Genomic DNA, 21,096 nt, shown 5'->3' with positions numbered 1-21,096 from the left:
AAATAATTTTTACATGGGCAATGATGCAAAGGCATACAGAGTGGTGGAATGGACATTAGAAACTCAGAAGCAGGGGTGGTGGGAGCTGGGTGGGGATGAAAAATTATCTGTTGGGTTCAATGTGTACACTCTTTAGGTGATGAGTACACTTAGAGCCTAGATTCCAGCACTACAGAATTTGTTCATGTAACCAAAAACTCCTTATACCCGCTAAAGCTATTGAAACAAAATTTAAAAGAAAAAAAGAAATGGGCGACAATTCATGAGGGCTTCTCATAAACGTTAATAATTGTTCATACAAAGTATGTGGGCTTCTCAACCTAGTGTTTGTTTCAAATACTGAAATTTTTCCAAGCAATATTAAAGAAGTATTAAAGTAAATATTCATTCTGTACTCTTTTTTTCTAATGAAAATTTATGAAATTATTTTTAAAATGACAACTATTGAGAAAAAATAGAGCTTTCGTAGAGAAAAATTAGGGAACCACTGAGCTAGGTCATCACTTACAATGTTTCTCTCCAATAGCACAATTACACGCCAATGTTTAGGATCAGCTACGGGGCTTGTTTTAAGTCATTTGTTATGAGTATTAATGAAAAAAGTGATTGTGGGCGTTTTATACATTTTTATGAATTAAGGTAGATTCAAATATTTCTATATTTCATTTAGATACTAAAATGCTAATTTGTGTGGTAACAAAAATGATGGTGTTTCATGAAGTTTATCAAGAACCAAACACAGTTCTGAATGTGCTCATGGGTGTATGTTTATGTTAGTATCATCTGTTGCATATATCTTATTTCAAAGGTTTTTTTCCCCCCACTTTTTCTGAACCTCCTTGAGCTTCATTTTTGTCATCCATAAAGCAAGGTATAATCATTTTTACTTACTTTGTAGGTTGATATAAGGATTACACAATAACACCTGTTCAATGTGTACTGTCTGGTAGATGCTCTACCAAGCACTTCCCACATATTTTTATTTTCTGGATCTGACATTCTGAATATAAAATGTGAGTCAATCTCAGCTGAACAACAGCACATGTCCAACTCAGACCATTATTTTATGAAAACTTGATTTTCTTCATGGAACATTCTAAGAAGCCAACACACTTTCCAGGAGCAAAAATGAGAAACACAAGCTTTCACCCTTGGTAGAGTCATGTTTTAGTGGCCCAAATACAAATAAAAAGTATTTGCTCTGGAGATTAATTTTTTAAGCAAACATAGAGCCATGCAACCTTACTCTTTATCCTCTTTTACTTCATAGCTTGTATCCCCACCTGAAACAATACTGTCTTCTCTCAATAGAATTTAAACTCCAATCGGCCAGCTATTTTGTCAGTTTTATTTGTCATCTAACTTCAGAATTTGGAAGATTGCCTGACATAGTGGCCACCCAATAAATATTCACTGGCTTATTAAACAAGCATGAATGAATGAGTGAATAATGGGATGAGGGCTTCAGAACCATAATGCCAGGCCAACAGTCTCTGCTTGTATACTTCCTATCACTGAAGCAGACACATTCCTAGTTTTAGGAGAAGGCTCTGCTTCACTAGCCTGTGTTAACACGTCATCTGTAATTATACACAGTCCATTGTTCCTTCTATCAGTCAGTGTCTTGACAAGAAACAGAATACCCACTATGTTTAGCTGAAGGAAACTTAGTGAAGAGATTATTTACAGAAGTGTGGACAGTGTTAAGGGAACCAACAAGAGATAGGAACATACCCAGATACCAATGATGGCAAAAAGCTGTTACCACCCCAATGGCTAAAGGGACAAGGAGAGAGACCAATATTGCCCAGGGAGTCTGGAAGATCAGGAAGAGGGGCTGCCCCACCAGGGCTGCTGCTGGAAAGGGATGCAGCCCCTGCTGAACACATGCAACCACAGTGACGTGGTGGGGAATTGAGAGATTGAGTACTCACAACTCTCTCTTGTCTTTGCTCCAGTATCCTGTAGTACTCACTGCCCAGACTCAACTGGAAAACAAAAAAGAACCTGGGTGATACATTCCATAGGCGCCAGACTCTAGGGGCTCAGAGTAAATAGGAGAAGAGTATAGAGCATATCTAGAGGGACTGATAGGGAGGAAACAACACAAATTTGTTTTTCACATATTTTCACATATTTCCCACCCATGGGTTGAAAATAAGCCCAAATATTCACTGTGCCCTCTATCTTTAATTCTTTATGACAGGCTTTAATCCTCTCTACCTAACTACATTCACTGGTCTGTCATCATATTGATCTTGTGTGATCACATGTGGAAAGCAAATACAAGTTAAAGGGTAATCACATAGTAGAGGGTACTCAATATGTGAGCACCCAGCAGATGTCAGACACTGGGCTGAGCACTGGATACAGAACAGCACATGAAGCTCCTGTTTCCTCAAGGTACTTACAGAAATAGAATGGAGGATTCAGAAGAAAGAACAAAACACCTAAAATTGTAACACCAAGGCAAGACAGCAGTTTATTGGAAATAAACGAAGAAAACTATGAAATGCTTTCTTAATGAAAAATGGAAGGCCCAGTTCAGTGACGCCTGCCTATAATCCCAGCACCTTGGAAAACCAAGGCAGGAGGATTGCTTGAGCCCAGAAGTTCAAGACCAGTTTGGGCAACATAGTAAGACCCTGTCTCTACAAATAATAATTTTAAACAATTATATGCGTGTGGTAGCACATACTTGTGGTCCTAGCCTCAGGAGGCTGAGGCAGGAGGATTGCCTGAGTCCAGGAGGTTGAGTCTGCAGTGAGCTATAATCACACCATTGCACTATAGCCTGAGTGACAAAGACCCTGTCGCAAAAAAAAAAAAAAAAAAAAAGAAATTTATCTGATTGCATTCCTTTTTACAAAGTTTTATCTTCTTTAAGCTTTTGTACTTTACAAGAAAAAAAAAAGACATTGGTGTTGAGTTGGGGTAACCAAAACAACAGTGAGTAGAAAGAATTTCTGGGCAAAAGAGTGGAAAGAGAAGTTTTGGAATCAAAGACAGGGAATCAAATCTTTTTTTCTACCACTTTGAAGTCCAAAACTACTGCAATTTCATCTCTACATGGTGATAGTGATACCTATGCTGCAGGGTGGCTGAGAAAATGAAATTATTGGACTTCTTGTACACAAAAGCATTTCCGGGCACTGTGCTAAGAATTTGCAGTTAAAATATTCAACCAACATATAATGAGTAGGGAAGGAAGTAGACCTAATATAGGTAAAATCTCCATATGTCCCTGTAATTTTAATTAAGGCCATCTTGGGAATAAATGCTATGATAACACTCCCATATGATTTCAAATCGTGCTCTTAATTTTCTACCCCAAGGAAAAAAGCACATGATTGCATATCAAAAAAAAAAAAAATCTGTTCAGTGGCTAAAGCTTCAGATTAGAGTTAATTTCAAGGTTGATTGGAATGTCAGAGTTAATGATTTTGTCCCCAGAAACTTGGAATTTGTAATTATCCTAAAGACTATAAACAGCGTTGGAAAGAGCCTATCTTCAACTTGTTTTTTTCCCAGAATTTCCCAGAACTGCTCCCTGCCAAAATCCCTTTCTGCAATAACCTCAACTGTATGCAATAGTATAATAGTTAAAATCGTGGCGCCTGGCACTCTCCTGAATTTATAAACCAGTCAATCTGTTATCAGTGTTGTTATTAGGTCATCAAGATTGTTTATCCAAAAAGTGACCCCAACCCCATCCAGTGTTTGGCTAAGGCTAAATCAAAGATGGGAAAATTATAATAAACTAAATAAGTTGGTTTGAATCCTCGGTAATAAGCACATGCATCAAAAAGAAGTGAAAGTTCTTTAAATAGCAAAGTTATTTAAAAATGGGAAATTTGTTACTTTTCAGTAGCAAAGCAGGACTGGGAAAACAGAAGGGAGTAGAAAAGAGGGAAGGATGAGAGGGGAAGAAAGGGGAGCCAGGAGAGACAAAGTGAGTGAGAAGAAAGAAGGAGAAGGAGGAGGAGGAAGAAGAAAAGAAAGAAAAGACAAAGGAAGAGAAAGCAAAAGTTCACAATAACATTAGTTTCTAAGAAGAATGGGCTTGGTCTCCTATTGTGGCATCCAGTGCCACTGGTATTTAAATGATTCCACCATCCAGGGATTATTTATGAGCTTCAAGACCATAAATCCGTTCTGTATGACCTTGGAGCATGGTTTATGTCCTTTCGGACGTGCTATGTGATACAGCTAAGTCTCTATTGCAGCCCATTCCCCATCCTTGATCCCTTTCTCTCCACAGTCTTTCAGTCTTCTCATATTAAGTTGGAATTCCACACTGGCAGAGCTAGAGGGCTCTTGGAGTTCATTTAGTCCAGCCCTGCTATTCTAAAGAAAAACTAAAGCCCAGAGAAGAACAGCAGTTATTTGTCCAAAAAACCAAGACTAGAAAAACAATACTTGCTCCAGTCTGAGATGCCTCAAAAAAAAAAAATGAGATTTTATATAGAGCTGCAGTTGAGATAAGAGAATCAGGAATTGTTTACCCCTGAACTACCACTCCCCATGCTCAGTGATTCTTTTGACAAGAAACAAAGTCTTTTGCTCTTCAGGGAGAATGAAGAATGTTGGGACTGACATTCATTGAGCATTTCCTATGTGCCAGCCACTGTGCTCCTCGCTTCAGATCCATGACCTCATTTAATCTTCTCTACAACCTAGTAACACAGCTTCCCTGAGCACCAGTTTCCTCATCTGTAAGATGACCTTCCCAAGGTCACATAGAGTAAGTTTGTTTGCCTTTTAAATACCAATGGTGCAGAGGCAGATGGGGTGGATTTTGGAACCACTTGGATAAAGACACACAAAAATGAAAATTATCAGAAATTTCTTAGTATGCTTTTCAGAATCACTCCTAAAAGCAGATGGATAAATATAGAAAGCTACAGAAGAGAGACGTATTCATTCATGTGCTTTTTTTCACAGTTGGCTAGGTTGTATTAACAATTTCATTAGTCAGGGGAGGCTATCATTTGTATCTATAACAAGCACAGCTTTATTGTTAAGCCATTGACATTTGAGAGTTCTTGCCCATTCCACAGTTCAATCAAGTGTTCATCCAGCAGCCTTCTTCATGGTGATTCAGAACTCAGATTCCTCCCTCTTGTGGAACTGCCACCTTCACCACGTGACCTCCAAGGCAGCCACAGAAAAAGAGAGGATTAGAGAACTGTGCAGAAGAGAATACATCACTACTACCCAACTGCCACTGGCTCTGCCATGAGTGCAAAGGGCTAGGATGAGGTTTAGCTGTGTGCCTGAGAAGAAAGGAAATCAGACCTGTAGTAAGCACTAGTGTTCTCTGCCACAATCTATTGCCTTAAACAGGCAAAGTACTCTCCCATTATGTCAGAGGAGATTACCCCCAATAACCATGTGAGTTCAGTACCCTCAGAGTGAAACTCTGAGGGGATAATTGGATTTGATCAAGGATTTGATCAAGGTTACACAGACTTAGGCTGTAGAGGCAGAATAGCTCAGGTCAGATTTCAGATATAAATGCAGAGTTCTTTCCTCCAAGGTCCCAGGCAATCCTCCTGCTGATCAAGGGAGCTAGAAAACATCTGGCTCGTCATTACCTAGCACAGCATCTGTAAGGCATTTCTCAACACCTAATGAACATCATGATAGCAACCACACAGGCTGAGATACTCAGCCACTCCTCCATTAATGCAGCCAAGGAAGGAAGGGCCTGGGCTTTTCTGTCTAAATTCTTAGAATCATTGAGTCAAACTGGCCTTAAGATACCAGGTTGGCACAGTCTTGGTAGGGGAAATCAGGCATCCTGACTTCTCACTCAGAACTCTTCAAGCTTCCAGGAGTACTGCAGCCCCCTGGTGTGTGCCCAAGAGATAACTGGAAAACTTTTTCCAGTGTCTCTCTGTACAAGATAATGGTTTACAGATTGGAAAGTTAAAGCATAATCTCCTAACACAAAAGGGGGGTTTGTTTCAGTATATAACTGATGAAGTAAAATTGACAGTATATTAAAAACAAAAACACTGAGAAATGGAACATTAATAGAAAACAAACTAGAGTCAAGAAACCTGAATTTTGGATCTGGCTGTGAAACTTATGATTTGTGTGATCCTGAACAGTTAGCTACAGTATTCTCTGAATCCTGACATTCTCTTTTGTTGAAACCAAATAGGTTAGGTTCAGTGGTTCTCAACTAGGGACAGCACTGTCCCTTAAGGGGCATTTGTCAAAGCATGAGGGCATTTTTTGATTGTCACAATGCCTGGAGGACACAACTAGCACTCAGCAAGCAGAGAAGCCAGGGAAGCTCCATGTCCTGCAATATGTGGAATAGTCTCACCCAATAAAGGATTGTCCCTCCCATAATGCCAGTGTCATCATTGTAAGAACAAAAATCATCCAGGATAACATCTCACTGCTAGGATCAAAGATTTTTTTTAACATAAAATTGGCCTAACTTTCTGCTTTCCTGGCTAGGAAACTCAGAGTAAATTGGAGAATTCTCATTCACAGCTCCTTGTAACCCAAGCACTTGGTATTACACTTTCTACCCCTTCTTTTCCTCATTCTCACTATATAATATCTCTATCCCTCTCTCCAACACACACACACATACACACACACATACACACACACACAGACACACACACATTTCAAGCTTCTTAACTTTTCAATGTTACCCTTATGGTCCAATTTAAAATAAATCTTTTTTTCTATTGTTAATATACTTTTAAAAATAATTTTTTATTTCTATTTCAACAGTTTTTGGGGTATGGGTGGATTTTGCTTCCATTAATATTTTTTTTTTCTGAGATGGAGTAGCATTCTTGTCACCCAGGCTGGAATGCAATGATGTGATCTTAGCTCACTGCAACCTCTGCCTCCTGAGTTCAAGAGATTCTCCTGCCTCAGCCTCCCGAGAAGCTGAGATTCTTCAGGTACACACCATCACACCCAGCTACTTTTTGTATTTTTAGTAGAGATGGGGTTTCACCATGTTGGCCACGCTGGTCTCGAACTCCTGACCTCAGGTGATCCACCCACCTTGGCCTCCCAAAGTGCTGAGATTACAGGCATGAGCCACCATGCTCGGCCTGGATAATTTCTTTAGTGGTAATTTCTGGGATTTTGGTGCACCCATCACCAGAGCAGTGTACACTGTACCCAATATGTAGTCTTTTATTCCTCACCCCCTCCCAACCTTCCCCTTTGAGTCCCCAAGGTCCATTATACTATTTTTATGCCTTTGTGTCCTCAAAGCTTAGCTCCCACTTATAAGTGAGAATATACAATATTTGGTTTTTCATACTATATTTTCTTTATCCACTCGTTGGTTGATGGGTACTTAGGTTGGTTTCATATCTTTGCAGTTGCAAATTGTGCTGCTATAAACATGAGTGTGCATGTGTCTTTTTCATATGATGATTTCTTTTCATTTGAGTAGATACCGAGTAGTGGGATTACTGGATCAAATGTTAGTTCTACTTTTAGTTCTTTAAGGAATCTCCATACTGTTTTCTTTAGTAGTTGTACTAGTTTATACACCCACTAGAAATTAAAGATGAAACAAACAAGTGGAAACACAACCCATGCTCATGGATGGGTAGAATCAATATTGTGAAAATGACCATACTGCCCAAAGCCATCTACAGATTCAATGCAATTCCCATCAAACTACTATCATCATTCCTCACAGAACTAGAAAAAAATACTAAAATTCATATGGAAGCAAAAAAGTGCCTGCATAACCAAAGCAAGACTAAGCAGAAAAAAAAAAGTTGGAGGCATCATCACACTACTTGACTTCAAATTATACTATAAGGCTATAGTTAACAAAACAGCATGGTACTGGTATTAAAGTAGGCACGTAGACCAATGGAACAGAATAGAGAACCCAGAAATAAAGCCAAACACTTGCAGACAAGTATTTCAGCAAAGCATACAAAAACATATTGAATAGAGTGTCCTATTCAATAAATGGTGCTAAGAAAAGTGGCAAGGCGCATGTAGAAGAATGAAACTGGAACCTCATCTCTCACCTTATACAAAAATCAACTCAAAATGAATCAAAGACTTAAATCTAAGACATTGGAACCATGCAAATTCTAGAAGATAACATCAAAAAAGCAATTCTAGACATTGGCTTAGGCAAAGAATTCATGACTAAGACCCCAAAAGCAAATGCAACAAAAACAAAAATAAATAAATGAGACCCAATTAAACTAAAATGCTTCTGCATAGCAAAAGAAATTATCAGCAGAGTAAACAGACAACCCACATAGTGGGAGAAAATATTAACAAACTACCCATCTGACAAAGGACTAATATCCAGAATCTACAAGGAACTCAAACAAATCAGCAAGAAAAAAATAACCCTATTAAACAGTGGGCAATTCTCAAAAGAAGATATACAAACAGCCAACAAACATAGGAAAAAATGCTCAACATTAATTATCAGGGAAATGCAAATTAAAACCACAATGAGATACCTTCTTACTCCTGCAAGAATGGCCATATTGAAAAGTCAAAAAATAATAGAGGTTGGCACAGATGTGGTGAAAAGGGACACTTTACACTGTTAAATACTGTTTAAAAATGGATTTCTAGTTTAATATCACATTGTTTCATTGTGAGTTGTTTACATATGTTCCCTCTACTAGACCAAACTCCTCAATAGGAGAGAAACATGTCTTATTCCTACATTTATTCATTCAATCATTCAAAATAGTATTTATAGTAGCTAATATTTATTTAGCATTTACTATGAACCAAGAACAGTACTAAGAGCTTTACATGTATTAAGCCAATTAACCCTTAGGTACTACTATTCAGTACTATAACTATCCCCTATTACAGATGAGGAAATTGAGGCTACAAGACATGAAATGACTTGTCCAGAGTCACATAACTAGGGATTGTGTTAGGAACTGGAGACCCAGAGATAGAAATAAAGTTCCTGAACTCAAGCAGCTTGCATTTCAACAGACAAATAAATGGATATACACAGAGGAACATGATATATAGAAGAGCATGTTTCCAGGAATAATTGTAGAGAATGCCATATGAGCACCAATGAAGGGCACAAAGCACACAGTGTCTGCAGAAGGAGAGACCCAGAGAAGGTGATGCCTCAACAGAAGTCAGAGGCCTGATGAGAGCAGGTCAGAAAGAAACCAGAGCAAGCCATCTCAGCAGAGAACCCCAAAGTGAGAGAATACACATTACAGGTACTGCAAACACTCAGCGTAACAAGTCATTGCTCTGAATCTAGGAAGAAAAGGGACCTTGATCAAGCCCCAGAATTGGATTCTAATGGGAACTAGGGTCAGTAAGTGGTTGAGGCACAGTTTATAACCATGGTATCAGTTGTCTTCTGCAATATAAATGTGCTCTGCTGGGCCTTCCCAGTTAGGGTTTCACATGCAAGTGGGGAAAGGGGGGAATAAAGCCTTTCTGAAAGCCATATCTATGCTAAGCATCTTCCCTGCTGTTTCGTTTCATCCTTGTCTCTGTCCTATAAGGAAGCATTATTTTCCCATTTTACAAGTGGGAATACTGAGGCTCAGAGAAAACAAAAATGTAGTAAGTAGCCAAGCCAAGAATTTAACTCAGATCTGTCTGACTGCCAACTCCCAATTCTTAGAAGGGCACCACACTGCTCCTGGGGGCTCACCTACCTTCTCTCAGCCCAGCGAGTGTTTATCAACTCTACTGTCCCCTCCAGCTCCTTCTGGCAGGTCTGCTACTGCACCTTGACATCAATGTTTACTTAAAAGAATTTTCTCCTCTCTTCTGTGTGGTCTAATTGCAGTAAATCCAATGTCAATTTTGTTCATGCTCAATCTCAGTTTAGATAAACCGGTTAACAGAGTATATACGATAAAGCTCCTTGCCAAGTTATAAATTAAGTCGTCAAACAAACACAAAATCAAATGAAGATCTAATTAGCTTGGTCCAATTACTCTGTTCTCGTCCAGCAAGTCTAGGATAATCTATAACAAACACCATGGAAGTAAAATAAACTACTTAGTTTCAAGTCCCTTTTTCCCTCTGTAGCCTTTCTCATCTTTCCCTCCCTCTCTCTCTAGTTTTTTCCCTTTTCATTTCTCTTTTTGTATTCTTATCTTTCTCTTTCTTTCATTTTTTTTTTTCTCTTGTTCCTTCTTTCTTCTTTACCCTGCTTTCTCCTTTTTTTCTATTTGTCTCTAGGGCTAAAGAAGGAAGCTTTAGCCTGGGAGAGATTTAAGGCCTCTCATAAAAGCTAAATTCTGAAAGTGAGCCGTCAGTTTTTCCCTTCTGACACTAGCAGCCTTGAACTAATAATCATCCCTAACACCTCTTAGCAATGAAACGGGATATGGGACGCTTCTGGGATACTGGAATCAGAGTGGGTCTCCTGCTCTCAAACTGTCTCCTTACCTAAGGCGAGGTAGGAACTACTCTTTTTTGAAATGCCAACAGAAAAGAAGCCTGGGGCACGGAACTGTCTGGCAAGTACAGAGGGCACCAAACCCAAATCCTTTTCATTTCTCAGTTCCAGCCCCAGCTTAAAAAATCCATTCCAAGCAGAGAGAAGAAAATGACTAGTGAGCCAAGCTTTAGCTTTTTAATAATCTGAAAATTGAAGCCATTGAAGAACAGTTATTAATAAACATGCAGTTCACCCTATGAAAGCATGGAAATTTTCTCTCTAATGTAGCATAACCATGGGGTGGAAATGTTGATTCATTTAAAATGAACCTCTAGCTCTAACTTCCAGCCATCCCCAGGAAATGTGTACAGTAGGAGGAGCACCAAGCTTGGAGTCAAACTCCACACACCACCTACAAGTCGTGTGACCCTGGGCAGGTCCCTTCCCTACTTAAGCCTATCTCCCCATCTGTCTCTTCACCTATAAAATGGAAGTAAGCAAACAAATAAATAGATCTCCCCTCAAAGAGCTTTCCTGAGGCTTACATGAAGCAAACAGCATCCAATCTCAGTTTCATAAGAAGGTTCAGGATTGAGAGTTGCCACTACTCTCGATCTCTTGCCCGTATTTCCTCACTTGCTTTGTGATCAAAAGGAAGTCACTTCACTTCCCTGGGCCTCACATTCCCAGCTATTCCAAACCAAATTGAACTGTTGGATATGAAAAACAATCCAGACATTCTGGAAACAGTCTGACTTTTTTTTCATAAAGTTAATTATATCCTTAATATGTGACATACTAATCTCACTACTGGGTACTTGCCCTAAAGAAATGAAAATTTATGTTCACACAAACACCTACAGACGTATGTTTATAGTAGGTACCCTCATACACACCAAAAAGTTGAAATCCACATGCTATTCAATGGGCGAATGGAAAAACAAACTGTGGTAGATCCATACTGTGGAATACCAGGCACTCAGCAATAAAAAGGAGTGAACTGTTGACACATGAACAACTTGGATGAATTTCACAGGCATTATGCTGCATGAAAGAAGCTAGCCTCAAAATGTTGCACACATGGACAGAAAGAGGGAAACTACAGATGCTGGGGCCTACTGGAAGGAGAAGGATGGGATGAAGGAGAGAGATTCAGGAAAAAAAATAAACTGTCAGATACTATGCTTCGTACTCAGGTAATAAAATAATCTGTACACCAAACCCTCAGTCATGAGTTCACCTATATAACCTGTACATGTACCCCTGAACCTAAAATAAAAATTAAAATGTTTTTTAAGAGTCAATTTATCATTCTCCATTCACACACAGACACACAAACAAAACTATGGTGACAGAGGACAGATCACTGGTTTCCAGGGGCAAGGGGTACAGGAAAAGCACGGCTACAAACTGGCATCTCTGAGTGAGTTTTTCGGGTGATGGAACTATTCCATATTCTGATTGAGATAACAGAAATCCACACGTGTTAACATTCCTAGAACCGTAACCAAAACAGAGGACATTTCTCTCTGTCAATTCAAAACGAAGTAATAAATTGAGAATGGTAATAGATTACCATTACTTATCCATCACTTTTTGGTTCCTAAAGTACTTTCATTTGGTTCTCATAGCTCAGAAATTATAACTGAGAGACGAGAAATGACTTGCCTGGTAAAGACTGATGTAATACTTGAATCCCAACCTTCCAATTTCAAATTCTGGGCCATTTTCACCATACCTCACTAGATGATCCTTGCAGTCCTTTTCTTCTCTAAAAAGCTGTGTGAGTTACAGGTGTTTGTAAGAGAAAATAATTATATATTGTCTGTTTTTCATCTTGTTTCGTTTTGTTGTTTCCAAGTTCCTATGTCAACCTGCCCACGCTCCTGAGAATGTTTATATTTTCTTAGAGAAAGACAAATAGACCAGTGCACAATTCTGTAAAATGACCCCTTAATGGGAAAGTGAGTTTTTGAATGGCTCCTTGAATAAATAATTAGAAACACAAATTGTAATTTTTAAAGCATTCATTTTTCTATTCAACACACTTTACTCAGCCATATCATGTGACTTGGCACAAGGCATTTTGTCTGCTGTAAAAACTCTCTTGACATCCCTGTCTGGCTAACTCCTAGCCATCCTTCAGATATTGACTGCAACATCACTTTCTCCAGAATGTGTTTTCTGTTCTCCTCCAATAAGCTTGCTAAGGTGCTTTCTTGGTGCCCGCATAGCATTCTGCATACTACTCTACATTGATGTTACCAAATTTCAATACACCATGGTATCTGTCTGCCCCACTACACTATGAATACTAGAAGGAAGAGACCAGGTCTGAATCATCTAGCACAGACCTTACTACGATTAAGGGGCCTTCATTCATTCATTCAACAGTTGTTTATAAGTCCCTTCTCTGAGTCAGGCAATGTTCTTCTGCAAAGAAAAATATATAGACCATGTCCATATGGATGTATCTTATAATCTAAAATAAGAGACACTGAAAAAAACAAATAGCATGTACCACTTCTTGATATTATATATCAATGAAAAAAAAAATCAAAGAGGCAAGGGGCCAGAATGGAATGAATTCCTCAAGGAAGAAACATTCAGGCAGAGATCTGAATGAGGCAAAACTTTTCACTCCATATTCACCCAGCAGCATTTACTGAGACTCTACTAATGTTCCACTGTTTTTCTTTCTCTTCTTTTTTTTTTTTTTTTTTTTTTACTTTTCCAATCTTCCAGGCCAGAGGTCCTTTCCTGGCACTGAGGGCTTGGAAAGCCTGAGCCCATCAGGTAATATAGAAATTTGGGGCCCTGGTCCTTATGGTGACTGGAACTATTGGGATCCCTTTTGCCTGCCCTGGGACACTCCTCCCACTCCATTGCCTCTGACAACCTGAGCAAACTTCTTCTGGGCACAGGGCAGTGGGAGTAATTTTGATTTGGAATTCAAGTTGCTGTTTAGATTTCAAACTAGTAAACTGCCAGTCTCCAGCCATTTGAAAACTTGACTTCCTTTGACTCATAAAGTGTTCTTTATGCCTCAGAGGTGACATAAAATATCATTCCATTTTTTGTACTGAAATACTCCCAACTGGTGCATGAAATGGGCCTTTATGGTAGGTACATCAAAGGCCCATAATTGTATCCTTTCCTGGGCCTTTGATATTTTAATATTTGGCCAGTAAAATTATTATCCCTTCAATCCGCAAAACATTTATTTTCCTGGTTCTATCTTTGTTATTGCTTCAATGGCAGAACAGAGGTAAGGACAAAGAAGGCGCCCAGCCTCCTGGCAGCCCCAGATTTGGACGTTCTCTAGCTTTTATCTCGAAAAACTAAGGAACTCAGTTTTTGAACTCCTTTGACTCGAGTCTCCTAAGGGAAATGGTCAGATAGCATCTCTCTTAACAAATGCCTCTAATTTATGCTCCTCAGAAGCCAGCCAAGTTCCTTCCGTGGGCTTCCATGGGCTATCTGGATCTTGAGGAGTTGGTTCTGAGTTTAAAATAGGAGCCAAACCTTCATTACTGTCAGAGATGTGCTGCTCACATTCCACTAAGAGCTATCAAATACCTATCATGTGTCTCTTGTTAAGTCAGAAACCTGTGAATCATCTGAAATCCCTTTTCCATTTATTTATTTAGGAATTATTTATTGAGGCTCTCTCTTGCCTCAGGCACTACGCTAAACACCAGTTGTATCCATCCAATCCTAAGACAGTCTGCTCACCCAAACCCTTTAGTCTAATTCCCCTCTCTCTTCTCCTCATCTTAGTTTATTACCAAGTCCTATGGGTTCTGCCTCCTAAATAATTATCAGATTAATTCCTCTCTATCAATGTCCTTAACCACTGCCTTAGATCAGGATCTTGTCATCTCCCAGATGAGGTACGGCAACTGTCTGTTAACAGGATTCTCGGCTGCCAGTGATACCCCTTATAATCCACTAGGAATCCAGCCATAGGCATCAATCTATAATTCAAATCTGACTTCATCTCTGTTCTGCATCCAACCTCTCAAACTCAAATGCCTTCAAAGTCCAGGCAAGGAATAAAAATGAGTGAAGTAGCAGGGTGGAGTCAAGGCTGGGAAGACAATAGGAAGTTAGAATTGGAGAATGCATGCCCCACCTAAATCGAGGCTCCTGTCAGTCAAGCAAAAGACATCACTGGGCTAACTCCAGACGGTCAAGCTCTGAGCTCTGGCTCAGGATGAATTTCTACTCCTTAGCCTTTCACTCCAGCCCTGTCATGTTTCAGCCTGGACCAAACTCTCTAGTATCATTTCTCAGCCTGTTCATTCCCTACCCTTGCTTCTAGTCTGTGCTATACCTAGATTAAACTACTTACTTTAGTTTTCCAAAATTCATGCACGTTCACACCTTCATGTATTTGCTCATGGTATTATATTCCTAAAATCATCCCCCAATTCCTCACCTAAAGAGTTTTGCTTCATCTTTCAAAACTAATTTTTGGCCGGTCATGATGGCTCATGAGTATAAGCCCAGCACTTTGAGAGGCCAAGGCAGGTGGATTGCTTGAGGCCAGGAATTTGAGACCAGCCTGGACAACACAGCAAGACACTGTCTCTACAAAAATATAAATTAAAAAATTAGCCAGGCATGGTGACAGGTGCCTGTAGTCCCACTTACATGGGAGGCTGAGGTTGAGGATCACTTGAGCACAGGAATTTGAGGCTGCAGTGAGCTGTGATCCCACCACTGTACTCCAGCCTTCGGTGACAGAGTAAGACCCCATCTCTTCTGAAAGGTCTCCTATGTCCATCTAGAAAGAACTGATCATTCCCCCATCCCTGTCTTTCTTTTTTGCCTTGTGCAGTCTTCTATAGCTGACTTCCCGTCACTTTGCATCTATTGATTAGTGAGTGGTGTGGACAGTATAAACAGTGCATTCTGTGGCTAGTGCTTGCTGGGTGACACTGGGCAATCTTTGTTGCCCTGGTACCTTGCACCGAGAAGATACTACAGTAAAGTATGAAAACTGAGTTATCAAGTTCAGGACTAGGTAATTTCACATACTTCTTATTTAAATTTTATAAGAAGCAGCCTGAGAGATATGTATCACTATGACACCCATTTTCTAAGTGAGGAAACTGAGGGTCAGAGAGAGGAAGCAGTAACCTAAGGTCACAAAGCAAGTGAGTCATAGAGCCAGGGTTTGGCCCCAGGTCTTCTAACACAGAGGCCAGCTCACTCCCAACAATGCAGCCCATCTGGCTCTCAAGTCAAATGCAAATATACCAGTGGAGAGTTCTAGAAGTACTGGTGGTGTTTATCAAGTAGACTAAACAGTGTTAAGATAGATGATGGCAGAAGATTAAAGAGTTGGAAAAGAAAATGCACAAAAAGAGTCAGATACACAAGGTATATGGGTCTGCTTAATCATGCTCTTGAATGTTTTACAGACTGTTACTTCATAAAGAACCCTGCACTCTTAGGCAGGTGTCCTGGGTTCTCGCCCCAGTGTTGCTGCTAGCTTGCTAGGTCATCTTGGGCAAGCAACTTCCCCACTTGGAGCCTTCAATTATTCACCTTTAAATGTAGGGGATAGACTCTCTAGTAATTGAGGTCTATTCCTGCTGTGTGTCTAATTTCATATCAGCAACATCTGGAGAGGTGGCAGAAGTGACAGCGCTCCTAGGTCCACCATTTCTGGTTTAGGTACCACTCCCCATCCCTCCTTCTGCTCTACCTTTTTCTTTGGAGATCCTAGCACCTGGAATGCCAGTGAACAGATGTGGAGAGAAGCAGAAGGGAACAAGAATGACTCCAGTTTTTCATATCAAGTAGGCAGGTTTCCAGGGTGAAAAGACTGTTCAAATGTGTGGCCTTACACATAGGAGGTTCTCCTTTTTTGAAGAACTTGCAATTCCTTTCCTCTTTGTTTGTATCTTTAAAATATAAGACTGAGGAATTCACTAATATTAGATCAGGGAAAATGTCAACTCCTCTTAAATACATTACAATACAGCTCCTCTTAAATACATTAAATATATTTGACTCCTATCCCTTCCTCCTTTAAAAAAAAAATAAGAAAAGCAAAAAATAATTGAATGGAAAAATTATTATTTATAAATAATTTACTGGTCTTTCAATAACCTGTGGTTCCCCAGTGTCCTTCTGTTCCTCAAGCCAATACCCTGTACTGGACACCAGAGCCTGGCAGTGGAGATACAGAAGGGCGCTATTATAGTAGATCAGGCCTCACCAACCCCAGGCTGAGTTATGACACTGGCAGAGGAAATACAGTGGGGGAGATTAATGTGAGAAGTAATTCAGAATCAGAATCCACAGGACTTAGTTAATAGTAGGACATGGGAGATGAGATGGAGAAGGAGTAGCCTAGGATAACTCCTCCATTCTGGTTTGGGTGATGGATAGATAGATAGATGATGGTGCTTTCTCTATGGAGAAAGATATAGAAAAAGGGGTACATTTGAGGAGCAAAGGTGATGAGTTCAGTTTGAGACATACTGAATTTGAGGTGAGACATCGAAATGTAGATGTTCAGTAAATAGTTGGACCCCATTTGGTAGATGGTATTATTGCCAAGATATGTGTTATTCCCTCCTATAGGGCCCTCGCCTATTGGGCTTATCCCTGAGAATAATAATAATTCCCATCCACTGACACTGGACTTGTCCATATGACTCGACTGATCCAACAAAAGTGAAAGAAAATGACAGATGTCATCTGCCAGTGAAACTTTCATTGCCAAATCATGATTCTGCCATTTTTCCCTCTCTGCCGTGAGACTGACATGTCTCAGAGAGGAGCTGCCCTCTCAGCTGTGATCTAGGATAAATGAAAATCTGGAGTAGATCCACAGCCAATTCAAGAGAGCAAGAAAGGCATCCTTGTTGCTGAGAGTTAACAACATTCAGGGGTTTGTTGTTACTGCAGCTAAACTTAGCCTAAACCAAGTGATATACTCACCCTCTCGTTTTATGGAAGAAGAAACTAAGGCCCAGAGTAGAAAAAGAAATTATCTCATCTTTAGAATCTTAATAAAGCATAATTTTTCTCATATCTACAAAGAAGTTCTCACGTCAACAGTTTTCACATTCTTTGAAATTAATATGTTAGAATTGAATTTCTCAGTAGCCTGGCCCAGTTTCCTTTTTTTAAAATAAGTAAAACATTATTTTCTTTTCCTCTGCAGAGATTTCATCTGTAGAATTTTTTTTTGCTCATTTCAAAGGTTCCTGTCCAACATCAAAGCCCACTAACGTGAGATTTCTTTCCCACCAATTTACCTCCCAACTTCACAATACTGACTTTATACACAAATCTGACTTGGAGTGAAGGCCAGGTGTGGGAAATTTTAATATAAAAAGCCATTTAAAAATATTTGTAGAGTGGAAGAAAGAGGAAAAGATCCAGAGTTAAAAAATATGAGTTCTACTCCAACCTGAGTCACAACATTGCTGTGAGAACTTGAATAGTTCACTTCACCTCTCTGGGCCTCAGTCTCCTTGTGTGTCATGGAGAATTATATATGCCATGCCTATTTCTAAGGATTATTTGAAGATGAAATGAGTCTATTTGTCAGTGTTCTTTGAACAACTGAGAGCCGAAAGCATAGATGTGTGTGTGTGGAGGTGTGGGATGCCAAGGATTAAAAGTATTGCCAAGCAACCTTGGACAAGTAGTGTCTTGGCACAGGGTAACATCACAGCTGCCTCCTCAAAGTGTGTGCACCCTGCCAGGCCATGAGGCAGAAGTTTGGATGGAGGAAAAAGATTTTTAAAGTACTTCCAGCATTTGAGTTTCTCAAAGAGTAAGATTTCTGGCCCAAGTTTCAAGGGGACAAAGTTCTTGGGGTCTATTCCAGTCTATTTATAGAGTGGAGGAAAGGGCACAGGAGTTAAAAGACGTTAAAAGACGAGTTTTACTCCCACCTGAGCTGCAGAACAACATATTACAGATCTCGTCAGACCTTTACCATCATCCAGTTGTAGCCTGTTGATGTTCATGTTCTTGCTATGAGGAACTGAGTCTAGAGAGGGAAAGACATGTAAAATGAAGCCCCCAGGATAACTTTGGAGGAAAGGAGGGACATCATGGAGGCACCCTTTAAAAGTTACAGGGTGGGATGGATGGGGCAACATGAAGGTGAGGAGGCTGGGTGATGGGACACTGCCCCATCTGGAGGAAAGCAGCCGGAGCCTGGGACACACAGAATATTCCAGCTATGGGACCGAACTGGGAATTTGTAAATATATGTCATTTGCCCAAGGCCCTGTGACAAATGAGGAGAAAAACAGGCCTAGAACCCAGATCTTTGGCTCTGAACATGGTTTTCTTTCTTTTATTTCATATTTCTGCCTGAATATAAAATGTGCCTCATAAGGTAACTGAAAATTTACAGGTAAAAAAGTCTTTAATCTTGAAGTTAATTTTTAAAAAGTGGGGTGCATAGATAGACTCAGAAAACCATGTAAAACAGCTTGCACATCATCTAATAGATCTATCGAGGCCTGCTGTCTTTCCTCTTTCCCTTTTCCTCATGGGTCTCTGCAAAAGACAAACTGAGTATATATGGAGATTGTTTAGAAATTAAATTAGTGGGAAAGGGGTGTGTGTTTATGTGTGTGTGTGTGTGTGTGTGTGTGTGTGTAGTTTAAAAAAAATCTATGAAAACCTTTTTATGCATTTAAGATTATTCATTTAGGATAGGCATCAGCAATATTTTCTGAAAAAGCTAAAACATTAAAAAAATAAAACAGGCTCTGTTGCAACGATTTAACTCTGCCATTAGTAGGCAAAAGCAGCAATAGGCAATACTTAAACAAATTGTGGTGCTTGTGTTTCAACAAAACTTTATTTACAAAACAAGAGACAGGCTGGATTTACCTCACATGACAGGGTTTGCAGACTCCTGCTTTAAGATAAGGTTGTTTATCAATGCATTATCCATAAGGGTGAAACATTGCAACAATACTAGAGAAATAACCAGCATTCAATAATCATGCCAGCATAGTAGATAACATTTTATTTTATTTTATTTATTTTTGAGACAGTCATGCTCTGTCTCCAGGTTGGAGTGCAATGGCACAATCTCAGCTCACTGCAACCTCCGCCTCCCAGTTTCAAGTGATTCTCCTGCCTCAGCCTCCTGAGTAGCTGGGATTACAGGCACCTGCCACCACACGCAGCTAATTTTTGTATTTTTTAGTAGAGATGGGGTTTCTTCATGTTGGCTAAGCTGGTCTCAAAATCCTGGCCTCAGGTGATCCACCAGCCTCAGCCTCCCAAAGTGCTGAGATTACAGGCATTAGCCACCATGCCCAGCCGATAACATTTTAAAAGCTATAAGATAGCCATCTTATAAAATAATGTAGAGCCATTGAAACAAAGGTTATGGAGTCTATAAAGTTACATTGAGCATTTACTACCTACCAGCATCATTCTAAGCGTTTTATATGAAATAACTCATTTAGTCCTCCCAATACATCAATGAGATAGGTGCTGTTATTTCGTCTCATTTTAAAAAATGCTTTTATATGCTTGCATAGCTCCTGTAATGTGTACGTAGTTGGAGGGGAAAGACAGGGAGAGGCTTGCAGTTCTCAGGATGCTCATGAGCTAGGATGCCCAGCTAACTCCAGACCTTTGCCTCTTGAATGGTTTTCTCATGACCTCTTGTCCTCTTAGAAAAGACTCCTTAGTGAAAATGCTACCTTCAAATTCTAATAATTTCTAAAAGCTGAAGGATGCATAGCTTTCCAAAGCTAAGTTGCCATTTTTACTTAGGTTCTATTTGACTAGAAAAAAAAAAAAAAAGCTAAGCCTCAACTGCTCTCTAATTGAGTCAACTTCCCAGAGAAAGACTGGATGTGGCACATGGTATTTATTCTTAGTCTGTCTTCACTTTTCATCATCAATAGCCTCTCTGCATGGCCCAGAAGGGGAATAGAGTAATGAAGACTACGTTCTATTCTGACACTAGATGCAAAAATCTTCAATAAAATACTGGCAAACCAATTGCAACAGCACATCAAAAAGCTTACCCATCACGATCAAGTAGACTTCATTCCAGGGATGCAAGCCTGGTTCAACATACGCAAGTCAATAAACGTAATCCACCACATAAACAGAACCAAAGACAAAAACCACATGATTATCTCAATAGATGCAGAGAAGACCTTCAACAAAATTCAACAGCCCTTTATGCTAAAAACTCTCAATAAACTAGGTATCAATGCAACGTATCTTAAAACAATAAAAGCTATTTACAACAAACCTACAGCTAATATCATACTGAATAGGCAAAAACTGGAAGCATTCCCTTTGAAATATGGCACTAGACAAGGATACCCTCTGTCACCACTCCTATTCAATATAGTATTGGAAGTTCTAGCCAGAGCAATCAGGCAAGAAAAAGAAATAAAGGGTATTCAATTAGGAAAAGAGGAAGTCAAATTGTCTCTATTTGCAGACAGCATGATTGTATATTTAGAAAACCCTATCATCTCAGCCCAAAATCTCCTTAAACTGATAAGCAACTTCAGCAAAGTCTCAGGATACAAAATCAATGTGAGAAATCACAAGCATTTCTATACACCAGTAACAGACTAACAGAGAGACAAATCATGACTAAACTCCCATTCACAATTGCTACAAAGAGAATAAAATACCTAGGAACACAACTAACAAAGAAT

The 21,096-nt window shown here is 39.6% G+C and overlaps 1 long non-coding RNA gene across 1 annotated transcript in view; it reads right to left on the bottom strand.

Annotated features, from left to right (window-relative positions):
- LOC135272684 (uncharacterized) overlaps positions 1 to 21,096 on the bottom strand; it is a 258,860-nt gene that overhangs the window by 124,441 nt on the left and 113,323 nt on the right. The window contains exon 3 of the long non-coding RNA XR_010340686.1: positions 1,935 to 1,988. This is a non-coding gene — a long non-coding RNA (uncharacterized LOC135272684). The remainder of the gene's footprint in view (positions 1 to 1,934; positions 1,989 to 21,096) is intronic.

This window comes from Aotus nancymaae, unplaced genomic scaffold, assembly GCF_030222135.1.
Source record: "Aotus nancymaae isolate 86718 unplaced genomic scaffold, 86718_ANA_hifiasm-v0.15.2.pri h1tg000007l, whole genome shotgun sequence".
NCBI lineage: Eukaryota > Metazoa > Chordata > Mammalia > Primates > Aotidae > Aotus > Aotus nancymaae.
This window is presented reverse-complemented; position numbering and strand designations above follow the sequence as displayed.